The 19,334-nt window shown below is 55.6% G+C and overlaps 1 protein-coding gene and 1 long non-coding RNA gene across 2 annotated transcripts in view; one reads left to right on the top strand and one right to left on the bottom strand.

Moving 5' to 3' along the window:
* CDK18 (cyclin dependent kinase 18) overlaps positions 1-18,597 on the bottom strand; it is a 36,384-nt gene extending 17,787 nt beyond the window's left edge. Inside the window, exon 1 of the mRNA XM_032710972.1 lies at positions 18,492-18,597. The gene's annotated coding sequence lies outside the window, so the exon portion shown is untranslated. The remainder of the gene's footprint in view (positions 1-18,491) is intronic.
* LOC116798482 lies at positions 2,513-10,006 on the top strand. The gene is made up of 3 exons (XR_004360901.1): positions 2,513-2,626; positions 6,552-6,711; positions 9,777-10,006. It is a non-coding gene; the product is annotated as an uncharacterized LOC116798482 (long non-coding RNA).
* Positions 18,598-19,334: the final 737 nt, after the last annotated feature.

The raw sequence follows: 19,334 nt of genomic DNA, 5'->3' as shown, positions 1-19,334 counted from the left end.
CATCCTGATGGGCATTAGAGTCGCCTTAAGCCGGAGATCTGATTAAAGCAATAAAACCCTTAAAGGAAGAAAACCCTCCCGGGGCACATGGCAAAGTGTGCTGGGGCTGAGCAGCCACGGGAGCTCGCTCTGGACACTGCTTTGCTTTTCCTTTCCTGCTTTGGCTCTTCCCAGGCTCAGCAGCACGGATGGGATCAGGCTGGAAGAGCTGTCTGGGCAGGGTTTGGGCTCCAGCAGCACTCTGGTGCTGTTCCTCCTGGCCAGCACAGAGCCAGCACCCAGCCTGCTGTCCTGGCAGCTCCCTGCTGTCATGGAATCATGGAAAGGTTTGGGTTGGAAGGGAGCTGAAAGCTTAAAGCTCATCCCGTTCCACCCCCTGCCATGGGCAGGGACACCTTCCACTAGCCCAGGTTGCTCCAAGCCCTGTCCAACCTGGCCTTGGACACTTCTAGGGATGGGACATCAGTGTCTTACCCTCAATCAGCCACACCTCTGTCCCTCTCCCCAGTCCCATGAGTGTAGGGATGCTCCTCCACCATCCCTTATCCTCTCGACCCTCTCACCTTCCTGGCAGGGGATTTGCCATTAACAGCTCTCCACTCCTTAACGCTGCTCTGACCCACCAACCCAAGGGAAGATCTGAAGGGGGCAAATCAACCCTTGGTACCAAACAGGCACCAAAACTACCCGGAGAGGTTCTTTCCCATTCCAAAGGGCTCATTCCCACATCTCGTGCCTTCCCCCGCAGCCCTGGAGCAGGTCGGCCCCCTACTCCTGGGTGTCCCTGCTCTTCCCTGGCTGTCCCCACTCCCCCCCCAGCCCCCTCCGAGGCTTATCAGCACAAACAAACGGTGATCGCATTCCAGGCTGATGCGATCAGACACAGCATCCGGGAGCCGGCGCATCCCCGTCGCCAGGACAACGGGAACACTCGGGCTGACATGCCTGCATCTGAAAGCTTAAAAGATTACCCGTCAGCAATATAAACACTCCGTTTGGGTGCCTGCCAGGCTCTGCGGTGAGGCATGGCACCCTGCAGTGGGTGAATCCCCTGAAAATCCCTGGGATTCACCCGAATCCTGGGCACTCACATGCCTCAGCCACCCCCACTCACCTCCCGCCCCCAACGCTGCAAACACCTTAAAAGCAAAGGCTCAATCCTGCCTGGAATCCGGGCTGGGGTGTTTGCTGGGGGTGGGAAGGGAGGCTGGAGGCTGCTTGGAGCTGGGAAGTGAGGCAGGAGGATGACAGACACATCCACTTCAGCCCTCAGACACCGAAATGTTTCCTCAGCACGACAGAAACGTGCTTTGACAATAAAGATGTGGCACTGGTGATGCTGCATTAACAAAGTCTCCGTGCTGGCGCCTTCCTCGTGGTCCAAATAACGCCTCCAAGCAGCGCCGTTGCTTTGGGAGGGAAGGCAGAGCTTGAAACTTGCTTTGGAGACCTTTTTCCCAGCCCACGGTTCCAATCTGACTCCTCACCTTGCAAGCTGAGTGAGTTCGAACCAGGGCACTGCTGGTGTCTGGAAAAGCTGCCAGCGTTGCAGGTACCCAGGGAACTAAACCCACCTGGAAAAGCAGGGTCAGGTTTTGCTCCTGACAAAGAAAAAGCTACAGAGGCTCCTGTGCTCGCGTTTTCACGCCGGCTCCAGGCTGGCAAAAAACTCTGCTCCACAAATCCCAATCCTTCCCCCCCCCCCCCTTTGCCTCCTACAGGAATGCCAGCAGCTCCAGGCTGCTAAATATAAACCTCCTCGGAGAGGAACTGGGGTGGGGGTAAAAATAGCACCGGGATGGCTCCCTGCCCCTCCTGCCATTCCCGAGCTGCCCCGTGCCTGCTCCATCCTCCTCATCCTCACGGCTTCGGGCAGCTGGGGCTGTTTTTTCCAGCTACACCTGGACCTACTTGGCATCTGTTGATGGAGCTCCCATTCAAGTGTTTGTCAGCTGGAATTTATGGGGCTGTTCCTGCCCTCAGCCCTCCACCCCTCCCCAGAGGAATTCACCCCAGTGGCCATAAGGTTCCCCCTAAAACTGGGATTTGCTCCGTTCCTGGAAGGAAAGCATCCACAATGTACACGCCAGAAGGCTGCAGGGGTAATGCAGGGTCAGGAAATGTGGGGTCCCCAGCGGGCACCCCTCCCCACACCCCAGCACCCCGGGGTATGAGGGGCTTCATCCCCTCTCCATCTGAATTCCTTCCGGGAGAAGGAATCCCCTTTAGAGCTGAAAGGAGCAGCCCAGCCCTCTCCCCCAGCACTGATTTCAAAGGGAGAATTCCTCTTGTGTTTGGTTGGGGTTTTTTTCCCACCACGTTTAGTGTCCTAAAGGAGGCAGAGGCATTTATTGACTTTGGGAGAGAAAGTGGCACTCGCTGAGCAAAGCGATGCCATCCCTTTGTTTTCCAGCCCGACAGGAACCGCGGCAACCCCTGCGCTGGAGGCACCGGGGATGGAGGGAGCTGATGGGTTCCCAACGTGCACTAACATGACGCTGCACGGTGGGACACGAGGGGAAGGAGCAGTTTAAAACCGGCAATCGGGAGTTTAGGCATCAACAGGCGGAAAATGAAATCACCCGGCTTGGAACGTGGCCAAGGAACGGGGATTAAAGCCAGCAGGGTGAGTGATCTGCATTTACTGTAATACAGTCGGGTAGTAAATACTTGGCTAAAACACTTCAAAGAGCCCAAAGCCGAATCCCATCAGGAAAAGCTCCTCGCAGGATCAAGACAAGAAGTTAACGATCCTTTAAACGCTGCGTCGCTGCACCGGCGGTGACCACACTCAGTGAACTGTTCCCACAGGCTGGGACTGTCCACGTGGACATTAGTACACCCCAAACCTGCTGGTTCCCTGCCCTGCAATTCATGGGACAGGTATTTTAGGCATCACCAGTGAGAGAAACTGTTCCCTTTCTCCTCCAGCACCTGGCAGGGCCTCGGAAGCAGAGCTGTGGAGCACTAACTACGTTATTGCTTTCCACAAATGCTAAGTGCCTCCATATTTTTCTTACCATTTTAACAGCCTCACGCCCCCATTTCCCAGAGGAAAGAGTGGAAAGCTTGGAGGGAATAGTTTGCTTCTTTTAAGCCTTTTTTTTTTTATTAATTTTTTTTTAAATTTTTAATCCCCACAGAGATTAACGGTTGTGTTTACAAGGCAAAACGAACAGTCCCGTTCAGCAGTTACAGCTCCCGCTTCCAGCTATTAGGTGGCACTGATTCACTCCTGCAAGGATCAGAGAAACGGGGAATTCTGCTCGTGGAGCCCTGTTTGCTGAGCAAACACGGAATGCTACGGGGCTAAACAAACAACCAACCAACCCAGGCACCACATACCCGCCCCTCCTCACAGGGCAAAGCACCGAGACAAAGCCAGACCCAACCAAAGCTCCCCAGCACAGCCCCCCCGTGCCGGGCAGCCCTTTCCAGGTCCGTTTTGGCCGGCTGAGGTTCTCCCTCCCAAGCTCCAGCCCGGAGGAGGAGCAGGGAAAAGCTGCAGGAGCTGCCCAGGCGTCTGAGAGCAGGAGATGGGAGAGATTTCGGCCCCTCCGTGCTGCACATTCCTGTGCAAACAGGAGCTCAGCACGACCCAAATTCCTCCTCCTCCTCTCCAAATTTCCTCTGCAGGGCCGTGTTCAGGTGCTCAGAGGTGTGTGGAAGGAAATGGGGAGTGACTTGAGGCTGTTCTGGGGGGTCAGAGGGAAACGACTCAAACACGGACCAGGGATGATGCCGAATTTTCTGTGGCAGCTGGGAGTGCTCCCAGGGCGGGGAGGGAGGGGCAGGGAAGGACATCAGCCCCTGACCACCAAATGAACATCTCCTTGGCCACTCAGCTGTCAGCCTGAAACCCTCCCTGGGGTGAAAAGCTCCCTCCCCAGCACAAATGCAGAGCACAGCCCGAGTGGGTCAGTCCTGCAGTGGGGACCAGCAGAGCTGGGGCCACATCCTGCCCGGTGCTGGGATGGGCCCTGAGCCCTGCCCAGCAGGCAGAGCGGTTTGCAGGAATTCCTCTCCCCAAAAGATGAGTGATGAGGGGAGAGAGCAAGGCCAGAGCTCTCCTCCCTGCTCATTTGCCTCCCGCAGCTCAGCCCTGCCTGACATCCCCCCCCTGCCAGGAGGTCAAGATCCTGCAGGGAAAGGAGCACCATCAATTCCTATTAATCTACAGGAGCCCTGCAGCAAACAGCAAGACCATCATCCCAGGGCAGCCACTGCCCTGGGCATGATTGAAAAGGGAGCTTGGCATCCCCAGGGAGCCAGTCCATCCTCACTCTGCCATTCCTTTCCCTCCTGTGTTACTGCCTTCCATGATCCCAACGGATGCAGGGCACCAGGAATGTGATTGTGGCAGCCGGGACATCACTGTCCTCCCCTGGCACAGCCACAGCTGGGAGGACAAATGATCCTGTGGCAAATGCCTAAGACTGGCTCCCACTCTGGCTCTGACCCTCTTGGAATGCCTTGGCTTCCCAGAGATAAATCAAGAATGAGGACACTTCCTTCCTCCCTCCCAGTTGGGTTGAATTCCCCTGGGATGCGATGCCCTGTCCAGCACAGCAGTGTTCCCATCCCTCCTTTGCAGAATTCCAACTGTAAGTTGTTTAGACACAATGGCACAGGCACATGGAGCACGTAGAGATTCCTGAGGCAGACACAGGGATAGCCTGGGAAGGGTGGATGCTGTGGAAAACTTCCTGCCAGCCCAGCCTTTGGAGACTTTACAGAATCATGGAATCCCAGACTGGTTTGGGTTGAAGGGACCTTAAAGCTCATCTTGTTCCAACTCCTGCCACGGGCACGGACACATTCCAGTATCCCAGCTTGCTCTAAAAGTTTATCCAGCCTGGCCTTGGACACTTCCAGGGCTGGGATTATAACCTGTACTCCAGGCAGGGGTGGGAGGGGAAGGAAAAGCCCTTTGCTGGATGCACATTTCCCCTCCCATTTGTGCCGGTGCTGACAATGAGCCCAGTAACAGGAGCACACAAAGGAGGTTTGTTCTGCCTTTGTATATTTTGCCTTTCTCAGCCCCGTGTGGTGCAATCAGCAGCTCTCCCTTGGCTCTTCCCTCCCCAGCTCTTGGTGAGATCAGGGCAGCTCCGAGGAAGGCATTAAAATGACAGTCATTATTCCAGCAGCCTCCAAACACTGGGCACTTATTCCCCTAACCTGAGAAAAGTGTCCAGTGTTCAGCTGGAACAACAATAGGCTGCAACTGTGCAGTGTGGCCACCCCAGGCATCCCTGGGGGGCTGGGGGGGAGCTCAGGGCTCACATTGTCCATGCCCTGACAGTGTCAGTGTTTCCATGGAGTCAGCATCCCCAGGGGATGAGCAGCCTGGATTTGCAGCCACTGTGGACCAGCAGATCCCCTGCTCCATCCCATCCCATCCCATCCCATCCCATCCCATCCCATCCCATCCCTCACTGTGGGTTTGCTCCAGGAGGGCAGGCAGTGGGAAATGAGTCTCAGCAGAACCACAGGACTTTTCCCCTCTGAGACAGACACTCCCTTCCCCGCTCACTATTGCTACAGCAGCTGTCTGAGTTATTGAGGCTTCATTTAGGGTCACTTGGGAGCTCAGGGCACGTGTCCCACCCTCGATCCTACAGCAGTGTGACCACGGCCCAGGAGAGCTGGGAGCAAAGAGCTGTGCTGGGATTGCTGGGGCAGCAGCACTTCCCAGCTCTGGGAGGATGCTCCTGGAGGTGCTGCTGCTGGGCTGTGTGATGTTTAGCCATTCCCTCCCCCCTTCCATGACTCACTTCCACCTCCCATCCCTTTATTGCACGTCCTTCACAGCTCTGGGTACCCCAAGCAAATACTTGCTGAGGAGGAACACGACCAGCAAAAACCAGCCTGGGCCTTGCTTTTATGACACTCCACTGATTATTGACTGCCAATTAACTAACACAATCCAAGCTGCATCCCAGGAAGGTTGGCCCCAGCCTGCCTGCTCCTCACGAGCCCCTGGAGACCTGATCTGTGCTGGCCTCTGCCAGCATCACCTCCTGCCACATCCCACCCACAGAGGGTCCTGAATGCCCACGGGCATCCAGCAAAGTGCTCGTGGATCCTGCTGAATGAAAGACACTCCCAGAAAGACAAACCAAGCCCTGTCACCCCAGCAGCTGGCACTCAGCACTCCCGGGTGGCTGGAGAGGCAGTGAAGGAGGTGCCAAGCTTCCAGCTGCCAAGGAGTCACTCTCAGGAACACAAAGCCTCTTATTTTCTCTCTCCCAGGAGTGTTTAACCTGTGGCTGAGTCTGTCAGCACCTGCCCTTCCTTTATTGCTACATGGGAAGGAGAATCCACGTTATGGGAGAAGATTCCTGGTGCAGGAGAGCCCAGGTCCCACCGAGCCTCTCCCCCAGGAACATTCCCAACACACCTGCAGCTCCAATCCCGCTGGATGAACCCGTGCAACACCCTCACACACGGGTTATGTGGGGTCTGCTGCCTTCCTAACTGCTGTTTTCTTTCCTCCTTTTCCTTTTTTTCCTCCCCCTTTTTTAATTAGAGCTTTCGTTCTTCCCCAGCCCACACAGAGCTCCCAGAGCTGCAGGCTCGCCTGTGACTGCAGACAGGAGCACACGGAAAGCCGGGATTCACTTTCCCTGCAGTGGTCAGGAGGAGCCAGGAGGGGTTGTCTGCTCTGTCTTATAACAGAAAACCGCTGGAATTTTCCTCCCGTGCCCCGTGATTTCATCCTGCACTCAAAGCCTCCCTTCCTGGCACGTGAGAACAAGGCTGGAAGGAAGGGATTCGCTGCAAAAACGAGGGCTGGGGGTGGTTAATCCCTTCAGCTGAAATGTGGGAGCAGCCCCAGGAGTTGGTTTTGCCCAGGGGTGTGACCAGAGGGACAGCTGAGCAGGGGGGGATTACCCAGCCCTGCTGCCCAGCTCCCCTTTCCGAAAGCATTCCTGGGGAGGGTATTTAAAGGAACAGAAATCGCATCCTGTGCACCCGAGAGCCCCGTGGAATCCCTGTGGAATCCGGGAAATGCAGCCACCTCTGGGGCAGGGAAAGGGAGGGGGGGGAGGACAGCAAGAAATGTGAGCCAGATCCCTGTGAGAAGGGGATCCCTCCTCACCAGAGGGATGCTGGAAGCAAAGGATCTCGACAGGATCAAACCTCCTCTCAAAAAAATGGAGAAGGGTTTTAATACAAACAGAAGCACAACGTTTATGGGGGCAGCAGCACCACCAGCACTCGGAGCAATCCAGGGCTCAGCTCTTTGCCACAGGTTTTCTGGGAGACTAGAAGAGCCTGCCTTGCTCTGCCCTGACAAAAGGGCTCAGAAAAAGGCTGAAACCTCTACAGTCCACCTGGATTTCCGTGCCCCCCCCCCCCCCAGCCCTGGCAGCGGGAGGAGGAGCTGGAGAGGCTGTACAAGCAGCTTCCCATGGGATTAGTGCTTCCTCCTCTCCCACAAAGCTCCCAGTTGGGATCCAGCAGCTCCTCGGAGCTGACACTGCTCCTAAACCAGCCTCCCACAGCCCTTGGACTGATCTTCCTGCAGCAGCAGCAGGGAAAGCAGGAGAGGGGGTGGTGTTCCTGAGGTGTTCCTGACCTACTTGTCCCCACTGCAGCACCTCCCAGTGCCAGCTACGGGCTGGGTTTGCCCCAGGACGAAGCTCTGGAGCAGTGGTGCCCCTGGTTGGCATTAGGCACACAAAGCCCTTTGCAGCAGGGTTTCAAATCTGTTTTATTTAAAGCTGGGGAATAGTCACATGGTGGGAAGGTAGCGAGCAAACACTGCCAGTCTCCTTCCCTGCCAAGGATTGCACTAATCTGCTATTTAATCTTAAACCAGTTGTGCACCCACCCTTGGAGGGCTTTGTGCACGTGGATTTTCCCCCTAAGATGTGAGGGAAGAGCAGCCACACAGGTAGGGAGCACGAGGAGCCAACGCTTGAGGAATCAGAGGATTTCAAAGCACTGCAGGAGCCGTAATTGCTTTTGGATCCCTCTCCCCCAGAAGGAGAAAAAAGCAAAGCTGCAACATCTCTCATCCCAACCCTTCCTCATCAGGATGATCTCAGAGCCCCAGCCAGGGTGGGATGTGCAGGGGGGCATCTCTGTGCCCCTTCCTGGCTCTGCTTCCCAGATCCAGAGCCTCCCCACGAGGGAAGGGATCACCCTCCAGCTGGTGAGCAGGGAATTCTGTCCCACTGAGCTGCTGGAGGAAGGCAGGGGATTTAAAAAAATCCTCCTGAGCCAAGAGGTGGCTGCCAGGGATGCCAGGGTGGTACCAGCACTGTTTGGAGGCAGCAGACTTGGCCAGGGCGTTGCTGCCAAGATGCCAGGCTTTGGGCCACCCTTTCCTCAGCACAAACAGCTCCAGGGATGGCTCTCCCTTCTCCTCAAACCATTTTCCCCGGACACAGGGGTGCCACAAGCAGGCTGTGGGTTGCCCAAGAGCCCTGAGAGGCCCTGTGATGGTGAAAGCTTTCCAGGATCCCACCCTGGGGAGCTGCTGCCTTCCAGGAAACTGCCCCGAGGGAGCAGCAGGACATCCTTGCACTGCCTGGGGACACCTCCCTGCCTAAAATCCTCACCCCAGCACAGCCAGGCGCCACCACAGCTACGATGTTTTTGTGTCAGACCAAACATGGCCAGGGCTGGATGGGGAATAGAGAGATCCCAGGTGGAAACGTGTATCAACAGATTAAACACGCCCCAGTGCCTGCAAACCCCTGCTCGCCTCCCCTCGGAGGGCAACATTTCATGCATATCTGGGAACTCTGCGAGCACACAGTGTTTAGATAAACCTTGTTCCTTGTTAAACTGTAAATAACATCTGGCTCACCGAGCCAAACCGAGCCCCAGCCCCGTGTCCTCAAAGCTGTAGGGCTGGCAGACAAAGCAAGTGTGTCTGGTGGGGTTTAAAGTAATGAATTTATCTCTTTTTTTAAGATAATTTTTCCACTTCGCCTCCCCCCCCCCCCCGTACTTTAAAACCTATCCCAACCCTCGCTGAGTGCTGCTGGAGTCCCCCCGCAGCTCCAACGTCCTTGACAAGCAGGATTGGTTTCTGCACGAGCCTTGGAAACTTGGGGGAGATAACAGAGCCCGGGGGGGGGGGGGGGAGGGAGATAAACAGAGCGAAAGAGCACGAGGGAGAGAGATCTCTCCCGGGAAAACACACGGCTGGGCTCCCAAGTCCTTGGACACTGCTGGGAGGGGAGAGGTGCTGGGCTGAGCACGTGCCCGCAGCCTGCTGGGCTTTTGTGAGGCGTCAGAAGCAGAAAGAAACCAACGGAAATAAATTCAAATGTAGTGCTTTCCCCCTCCTTCCCCCAGCCAAAACACAAAGCTATTTCCTCGTGGTTTTTTTCCCAGGAGCCGAGGAGGCTCCAAGCCACAAAAGCTTGGGATGAGAAGGGATGACACTGAGCAGGGCTGCTCAGAGCTCGCTCGGGTGTTTTCAATCCTCCTCTCCTGCCTCACCAGCTGATAAGTTGTTGCTTCATAGGAAATGCTCGAGATAAGGAAGGATTATAATCCTGAGGCCCAAAGAGAGAGAGAGATTTGGCCTGGGTTCACACAGCAGAGCATCAGTGCCCCCCTCTCCCTGCTGCACCCAGCTCTTATCTGCTGGGGTTGGTGGTGCCCACTGCAGCCCAGTGTGCTTGCCATGCTATGATAGTGCAATTAGTTGCACAATTAATCGTTAATAAGAAGGGATTGAAGGGGATTAAGTACTTAAATAGAACACACGCTGCTAGTGGTAATTTATAAAAGTACTCCTTCTCCCTCAGACACTGTGTCGTGTTTTCCTGGAATTGGAATGACTCGGATGGACCTTTTCTCTGCACCTTCTGCACTGAGGAAATAGCTGGTTTTTCCATCCCTGTGGGGCTGCACTGGAGTCTGAGGGGATTCAGCAGCACGATGGGCACCTCTGTGCATTCCAGGTTTGCCTCTCCAGGGCCAGGGCATGAACAGGAATGATGGGAAAGCTCCTGCTGCTCCTGCTCTGTTCCAGGGGCTTTGGGAGTCGTTGCTAAAGCAGGAGGCTGGTGGGAGGGAGGGATGTGAAGGTGGTGTGGGGGTGTTGTGCTGGTTTGTTTAATGGAGGGAGCAGTCTGGGGACACAGAGATGCTCTCTGCATTTTAATTTGGATGAGGCACAAACCAATCTCTGGCTGTAACCAAAAAGAGCAGTAAAACCACTAGTTCTGCCTCCTCCTCCTCCTCAGACTCCCCAGGCACACAACATCCTTTCTCTGTCCCCCCCTCCTCCTCCCCGCACCAATTTACATTGCAAATGGTGTTTCCAAAATTCCTGCCTAAACCCCAGGCGCTGCCCAGGTGCTGCCAGGACCATCCACAGCCTTTTTGGGACCCTTCCAAAGGGCAGGAGCAGCCCGGAGGTGCCTGGTCAAGGCAAGGACTGCGGGGCTCCAACTCCCACCCCTGCAGCTTCTCCTCCCTGTGTCCCCATTCCCTGTGGTTCCAGGCAGGGCTGCAGCTCTGGGTGGTGACAGGATTTGTGCTGGCCCTGACAGCCCATCCTCCCCCACCCCACAGCCACAGCAGGGAACTTTTCAGCCTTGAACCAAACACCAAACCAGCAGAAAAACAAACCCCGTGGCTGCTCTGCCCAGGGCACCCCTCGGGCGTTTCTTGCCTCGACCACACAAGCCTACAGTGAGCTTCCCCTGCACTGGGCAGCATTCCAGACTCCAGCTCTTCCTCAAAAAGTAGATTATTCCAGCTGATGGGCAAAGGCCACAGTGCAAGTTCTTCCCCTGCTCTGGCTGAGGTGGCAGTGAGGGGTGACACAGGCTCTGTGCTGTCCCCCAGGTCCTGTGGACCCCCAATAACAGGCAGCATTCCCAGCACACCCATCCCAGTGGCACGTGGGGACCAATTCCATTGCATCCCATCCCAGTGGGCCACGGGGACTGACTCATTCACATCCCATCCCACCCCAGCAGGTCGTGGGGACCAACTCCACCACATCCCATCCCAAAAGGGCCACAGGACTGCATCCATTGCATCCCATTCCAAAGGGGCCATGGGGACTGACTTCATCACATCCCATCCCAAAGGAGCCACAGGACTGCATCCATTGCATCTCATTCCAAAGGGGCCATGGGGACCAACTCTACCACATCCCATTCCAAAGGGGCCATGGAGACTGACTCCATCACATCTCATCCCAAAAGGGCCACAGGGACTGACTCCATCACGTCCCATCCCATCCCATCCCAGAGGGCCATGGGGACCAACTCTATCACATCCCATCCCAACAGGTCATTGGGACTGAATCCATCCTATCCCAAAAGACCCAGGGGATTGACTCCATCCCATCCCATCCCAGTGGGACATGGGGAACAACTCTGTTGCATCCCACAAAGAAGGTCCCAGCATCCCACAGCTCCACTGGCAGAGCAGCTCCCTGTCCATGCCCAATCCTGGGATAAAGAGAGGCTTTTCAGTCCCAGCTGCTCCTTCACCTCCTCTGGGCAGTGCCGTGCCCAGGGAACACCCGGGATCAATGCCTGCACTGTGGGGTGGGCTGGGAATGCTCCCCCCTGGATGTGGTGTTCCTCAGGCAGGATGGGGAACACTGGCAGCCCTGCCAAGGGCTCCTCCTCCCAGCCACAGCCCCGGGATGTGGCTGTTCCCTGCTCTGGACTAACACTGGCCTTCAGTGCCCCGACTGCAAACACCAAAAGCAAACAGTGTGTGGAGAATTCCAGCGGCAGGAATCGTGTCCTGGCTCGTGGGGCAGGGCTGCAGCCAGACACCAACCCGGCAAAAATCAAAAGGACAGATAAGGGGAGGCTGGGATTTGTGGGACACTGCCTGTTCCTGGCTGCCCCTACTTCCTGTAGCCTGTGGCACAGTGATTGCTGCGCGGTAATTAGTTAATAATTACAAGCTGACCAGCCCTCGGGAGTGTCTGTGGCAGAAGGAGGGGTAGGTGCTCCGGGCTGAATGTAGATTTTCCGTATTTTCCACCTTGCACTGAAAAGCTTGGAACTGTTTATCCTGGGTCGAGCACGGGGAACAGATGCTGGGAAGGTTATTGTGCCCAAAGGAACTTGGGAACAGCTCCTGGCCCCTCTGTGGTCACTGCTCCCTCAAGGAAAGCCCAGCAGCTCACTAATACCAGCTGCACTCCAGCCCAGTGGGAATCTGACTGCTGTCCCCCTTCCCACTGAGACAGGAAAATCGGGAATCTGGAGATGGGATGGGACTCACCCGAGGTCACACAGCAAGTCAGTGGCAGAGCCAGGAAAGAGCCCAGGAGATCTGGCCCTGGATCCTTCCTCCGTGCCCTGGATCCTGCCTCCAAACCCTGGATCCTGCCTCCAAACCCTGGATCCTGCCTCCAAACCCTGGATCCTGCCTCCAAACCCTGGATCCTGCCTCCAAACCCTGGATCCTGCCTCCAAACCCTGGATCCTGCCCCCAAACCCTGGATCCTGCCTCCAAACCCTGGATCCTGCCTCCAAACCCTGGATCCTGCCTCTAAATCTCGAAATCTACCTCTAAACCCTGGATCCTGCCTCCAAACCCTGGATCCTGCCTCCAAACCCTGGATCCTGCCTCCAAACCCTGGATCCTGCCTCCAAACCCTGGATCCTGCCTCTAAATCTCGAAATCTACCTCTAAACCCTGGATCTTGCCTTAAACCCTTGAAACCTACTCCCAAGCCCTTGATTCTACCATAAACCCTTGGATCCTGCCTCCAAACCCTGGATCCTGCCTCCAAACCTTGGATCCTGCCTCCAAACCTTGGATCCTGCCTCCAAACCTTGGATCCTGCCTCCAAACCTTGGATCCTGCCTCCAAACCCTGGATCCTGCCTCCAAACCCTGGATCCTGCCTCCAAACCTTGCATCCTGCCTCCCAACCTTGCATCCTGCCTCCCAAGCTTGCATCCTACCTCCAAACCCTGGATCCTGCCTCCAAGCCCTGGATCCTGCCTCCAAACCCTGGATCCTGCCTCCAAACCCTGGATCCTGCCTCCAAACCCTGGATCCTGCCCCCAAACCCTGGATCCTGCCTCCAAACCCTGGATCCTGCCTCCAAACCCTGGATCCTGCCTCCAAACCCTGGATCCTGCCTCCAAACCCCCTCCTGCAGCACCGTTTCCTTTGCTCTGTTGTTCCCAGATCACTGCAGCACGGGATCTACTGGATCAGGACTTGGATCCTCAATTTCTGGGATCTGTTGAAGATCCCTGCAGGTCCCTGGCTGTGTCCTTGGGTATCTACAGCTCAGCCTTTGCTCCAGCACAGGCCTGGCACATCAGCTGCCAGTCTGAAAGGTTCTCCAGCAAATAATCCAAGTGCTTAGAAGGCACAAATCCAAGCTCCAGGTGATATTCCATGCTGGAATACAGGAAAAAAACCACCCCCAAACTGATGAATTTATATGTGTGTGCATGTTCCCAAGTGCAGAACTGAGGCTCCTGCTCACGAACCTTGTCAGATTTAGCAACTAAAAAAAGACGCGGCTTCGAGAGTGGGAATTTCTGGGAGGAACTGGAGTGAGGGAAAAGCGATGCCTGAGGGGGGTGGCTTGAGGATAAATCCAACTGGGATGAGGAATCACAACCCCTGAGTGACCAGCATATTAACACTGACCGAATAATTAAATAGACCCAGTAAAAATAAACCATTTCAGTCGAAATAGAGAAATAGCAGGAAAAAAACCGGAACGTTTGGAATGTTTCTGCTTCCCAAAAAAGGCACATTTTGATTTTTTTTCGGAGGTTTCAGTGTTTACAGCTTCAACAGCCTCTCCTTTTTTCATGGAGCAATTGAATTAAAAGTCACCAGAACAACAGCAACACCCCACAAAACTGGTCAAATCCAGTCTCCTGCCCCACTCCAAAGCCCCCAGCTGGGAAAATTTGGGTTGTTTTACAGGAAACAGCTGAGCATTTCAGAGACTGGGGGAGAAAGAGAGGGAGAAGGGTCATGGAGAAGCCTCCAGTAATAAAAACATCACTGCATGAGCAAACTGAAAGGGTGCCCAAAAGCCAAACAAAATTCATGTCACCCCAGAGCCCAGACAGAGAGGGGCTGTTTAATACAGAGCAGCTCGTCAGAGAGAGTTTAAACCTCTGGTTGGAGTTCCAGGGCCATCAGTGATGGATTTTCAACCCCAGGAATATTCCCCTCTGATAAATGATGAGGACAGAACTGCGAGGTGGTGCCAAGGTGAATTGTTTGGGTGTAATTAATCCAATCAGTAAGAAACAAAATAAAAAAAGTAAAAAAAAAAAAGGAAAGTAACAAAATAATCGGATTGAGTGCACCATTAATTGGAGGGTCTCCATTGGCAGTGCAAGTGCAGACAGAAACCTTCCCTTCCCAGGCACTAAGGAAAGGGCAGTAAATCCAACACCACTAAATCCATCCTGTTTGCTGCCTCCTCTCTGCATCCCAGCAGCAGCTCTGATGATCCCCGTGCTCCTGCAGTGCTGGCACAGGTGACAGGTACCGGGCACTGACAGCTCTGGATCTGCAATTTGCCACTCAAATAATGTAATTATTGTTGTTCTGGCAGCGCCTGCTGGGCCCAGGGATCGAGGGGCTCGTGAGGAATTGTCCCTGCTCTAAAATGCCTCGTTCAAAGCCACGAGGGAAGGTGAAAGGGAACCAAAAACACAGGTCAGGCCAAGCTGAGATCTCTGAAACGTTCCACCGGAGCTGCTCCAGGAGACCTGGCTCCCGAAAGGCAACGAGCACCAATCCCTGAAAACAGCAGCTCAAACATCCCTCAGCGTGAGCACTCGCAGAGTTTTTGACCCTCCCAGCCACCCTGGGGTGGCAGGGACGGCCCCCGATGGGAGTTGGGGGCACAGAGAAACCACAAACCAACCCAGAAGGGCTGGTGCTGGCAGCGGGATCCCCAAAGCCTGGAGCATCCTCCCGCTCCGTGAGCTGCATTCCCGCGGGTCCTGCCTGCACTTGAAAAGCTGCATTATGCATTCAGCACAGGGCTGAGAGTTTTAACAAGAGCCTCGGCTGCTGCTCAGGTGTGAAAAGGAAGGGCCGGATTTTCGGCAGAGATCAGCCCAGCGGGCAGGGACGCGCTGCCGGGGACATGTGGACATCTCCCAGCGGGAATGTGGCGCGCCTGCAAAAATCCAGCCTTAATTGCGGGCGGCTTGGAGCTCATCCCCGAAGCAGCGAGAGAGAAGACAGGTCTCAAGTTCGGAGACGCAGCTGGAAGGAGGCGAAGGAGGGAGGCAGAGAAAGGAGGAGACAGATGAGAGGTGGCAGCGGTGGCAGGAGCGCAGACAGAGCCCAGCCGGCTCCCGGGGCTCACCCCGCTCTGCTCTGCGGCTCGAAAATAATTCCACAGCAGTTTCTTTTCCAGCCAGGCTGCCGAGACAAAGATACCAGCCGAGATTTCGAGCGACTGAGCAAACAAGAGGCAGATGAGCAGCGCTGGCTGCGGGCAAAACGCTACCTGAAAAGAAACCCTGATTAGAAAGAGAGCAAAAGATGCTCTGGCTGATTACAGATCGACTCCTCGAAGTTAATTGTTCGCCAGATTGTAATCTGGGCTTTTGCATCTACATTAATCAACAGGTTGCTTTCTGCTCTCGGTTTTCCCTTTGCAAACAGCAGGAACAAGTGAATTTAGAGGAAAGCAAACCCAGCAGGTCAAACCTCTGAAAGCAAGCAAAGGGCCTTTTTTCAATAGAGACCTTTTGTTGGTGTTCTGCCTGTAAAGAAGTAAACCAAGACCGTGGCAGAGAGCAGAGTTGACCTTCCTGGGTGTCAGTACACGGGTTACACCCAGCAGAACTCACTCCAGGCTGGCTTGGGATCTGCTCTGAACTGGCCCCAGAGCCAAGACCCCCTGTCCTCTTGCCTGGAGAAGCTGCTTTAAGTTTGCCTCAATTCCCCTGAGCGTGGAAGGAAAATCTGGGAGGCTCTTACTGAGTATAAACCTTCTTGGAAACTCTTACTGTTATTTGACATGGTTCCCAAACACGCATCCCAGATTTTCTGGAGATTCTCAGGCCTCCTGGCCCAAACCTCAGGTCTGTGTGGAAGCCAGAGGAATGTCTCAGGGTTTACAAGGGTTGACCAAACATTCATTTCTCTCCAGAAGGCCAGACCAAAGGGATGGTCTCAGTGGAAGCTGCGACGTGGATATTTTAATGCAGACATGACCTATGGAAGGTACAGACACAGGTTTCTGTCTGACCAGGTGACAGGAGGGAGAGAACAGAGGGATCTCATGGCCTTGGGAGATCAAAACTCAACTCCCTGAGCTGCCACAGGCTCCTTGTAACACCTTGAGCCATTTTGCCTCTCTGTTTTACCACGTGCAAAATGCAGCTGCTTCATCTACCTCGTCTGGATCCAGTGCCAGCAACAGAAGGCAAAATCTGTCCCCTCCAGCCCCCCTGCTCAGGGCTGTACCCTGACAAACAAGGCAGTGACACTGGCAATGAATGCCCATGAAAGGCAGCAGATAAAAACTGATAAAGCCAAAGATTTAAAGCAGCTCCTTGGGGAGCCAGTAAAAATCAGCCAAGCACATCCAGCTGCATTTCAGTCACCTGTAACCTCCGAATATGTGACACCATCACTTGGCTCTGCCACTGGCTGGGCAGCAAAGCCTGTCTGAAGGGTCCATTCAGGGGCCACAAAGAGCTTGTTCACTGAAAGGGGCCTTCGTGGCATTGAGAGGAGGATTTTAGTGCTTCCACGCCCATCCCTGCCAGCATCCCAAAGCCCTGCAGAGCTCAGAGAGCAAAACCTCCGAGAACAAAGCAAGGTCAAGTGTTAACAGATGGGGGGACTCAGACGTGGGGATCTGGTGGTGACGTGGCCAAGGTCAGGCAGAATCCGTGGCAAGGCCGTGGACAGGGACAGATCCTCAGAGTCCTGCTTAGTTACAAATTTTCCTCTCTTTCTTTCTCTCTATCCAAGTAGGATAAGACAGGGGGAACTCCCAGCTGTTGCTGGCGAGGTTGTTCCACTACTCATTTATTAATTGCTCTCATTTGGTCACGGTACCAATATTTTCCAGCATGGGTGAGTAAACCTGAGTGCTTGGAAACAAATCTGCAAGAGCTGCCATCAAAAGTGGTCCTGTCTGGAGAACGGACACCAAAACTCGCTCAGAAGTTTTCTGGCCTGACAGGAGCCTAAAAATCAGTGCCCTGTGAGCTGGGTGCCTCCCACCTACACACAGAGATGAAGTTTCAGGGGTGAGGTGCCAGCTGGTGAAGCAGGTGCCCTCCTATTCCTGCCTCTGTTCCTCCTGTGGGTCACCTCCCATCGATGGATCTTCCCCAGGGAGGACAGGATGCTCTAGGCTACAAATGCCCTTTTGAGACCTCAGTGTGCCCCCACTGACGTGTTCCTGCTGACACAAACCATCCAGTTATCTCCTGGCTGGCTGTTTGCACCCAGAGAATCTTTTCAGGATCATGGGAACTGGTTTTCACGACCTCTCCCCAGATGGGGTGACCCAGATGCCCTGGCAAAGCCTTGTGAGGCAAGAAAACAAGACTCAGCTTGCATTTACCCCTTTTCAGCTGTGGGGAAGCACATCTGCAGGTCTTTGTGCTGCCCCAACGACCACTGAGGAGGAAATTAATCCTGTTTTCCTTGCAGGGTCCTGTCTGAAGGCACTTGCCCTTTCACAGATCTTATCCAGAGGCTCTAACTTTCTGCCTGATGCTTGTTCAAAGCTCTTCCCCTTCAGGCACCTTCTCCAAGCCTGACACACACATCACATCACACTGTTCATCTGCCTGATGCACAGCACAAAACCCACTGCCAGCAGCCCCAGGCCTGACCCTGATGTTCCTTCTTTTCAGAGCTAACACCACTATTGTGCCAACATGCTCATTCCAGGTTGTTTTCATGGAGAGATGAGCCAGTCTACTAAAGCCTGACTTTTCAGGAGGCAGGGCTGGCACGGCAGGGAGAGCAGCTCTCAGGAGCGAGGAGGGGGGACAGGCATTCTGGGGCGAGTTCTCCCACATCCCTGGGAACTCGTCAGAGCAACAGGCAGTGCTGGAGAGATGCAGCTGATAGTGACAGCCACCAAAAAATGCAGCGCAAGGGGAACGCCGGCCAGCCAGCGGCAGGGCTCCTGTCTGAGCCGGGGAAGCCACCACACAGACCCTGGGTGTCAGCCCCCACCCCGGCAACTCTCCCACTGGAAGAGTCCCCCCCAGGACCTTCCCAGCGGGACCCACGCCGGGGGTGTCTGCCAAAGTTTATAGTGAGTGAAGCGTCGACCAGAGCTCCCCAAACCAGGTTTAGGGCCAAAACACGCGCAGGAATCTCCCGCAGCAGGGCACAGACAGGTATAAATTCTCGCCGCGCTCGGTACCGAGCTGAACCCTCCCTTCCCATACCTCCAACTTCAGCTCTTCCCTCCCCTCGCACTTTCCGCCCCGAGCGGTCCCAAAGGCAGCGGGGCTGGCGGGGGGCGGGCAGGGACCCCCATCCCACCGGGGGAGCACTCACCGAGCAGGTCGCTCTCCCTCCTGCCGTGTCCCTTCCTCCTTCCTGCCGCCGGCACCGCGGGGCCGGGGCAGAGCCGGGGCAGAGCCGGGGCAGAGCCGGGGCAGAGCCGGGGCAGAGCCGGGGCGGTGCTGCGGGAGCCGCGGGGCCGCTCCGGGAACGAGCCGGGAGCGGGGCCGGGCTGGGAAGGAGCCGGGAGCAGTTCGGGAGCGGTGCCGGTGCCGGGGAGGGTCTGGAGCGGCGCTGATGCCGGAGCAGGAGCGGATCAGAAGCGGTGGCGGAGCAGGAGCGGGTCGCAGCGGTGCCGGGAGCGGTGCCGGCTCAGACGCGGAGCGGGAGCTGGAGCGGGGCCGGTGCGGGACCCGGCGCGGTGCGGGAGCGCTGCCGGCGCTCGGCTCGGAGCGGCGCTGGCTCCTCCCCGCCGCAGCCCCGGGATAAGGAGCCCGCTCGGCCCCGCTGCCCCGGCAGCGCTGCGGGCAGGGACACACGGAGGCGCAGACACACGGACACACGCGCGCACACACACTGATCGCAGCCTCGCAGCCGGGTCAGGGGAGTTCCCTCCCGCGGCTCTTCCCACCCGTCCTTGAGGCTCTTGGCAGATGTGCCTGAGCGGGGGCAGCCCGGGAGAGCGGGACCTGCATCCCTCGGGCTGCCGCGGAGGTTCCAGCCTCTGTGTCACTCTCTCGGTGGGGTTACGTGTTTAGCAGCAGCTTCACCATCCATTCCAGCTACTTGTTGTCTTATATTTAGTCAAACATTCTCTGTTTGCCAGAAATAGAGCAGCCATGGAAATAAATCAGGCTGACTGGAGGTGCCAACATTGTCTGTCTGAAACTAATTAAT

The sequence above is a fragment of the Chiroxiphia lanceolata genome, chromosome 25 (assembly GCF_009829145.1).
Source record: "Chiroxiphia lanceolata isolate bChiLan1 chromosome 25, bChiLan1.pri, whole genome shotgun sequence".
NCBI lineage: Eukaryota > Metazoa > Chordata > Aves > Passeriformes > Pipridae > Chiroxiphia > Chiroxiphia lanceolata.
The sequence above is the reverse complement of the archived record's forward strand: the minus strand, read 5'-3'. Positions and strand labels throughout refer to the sequence as shown.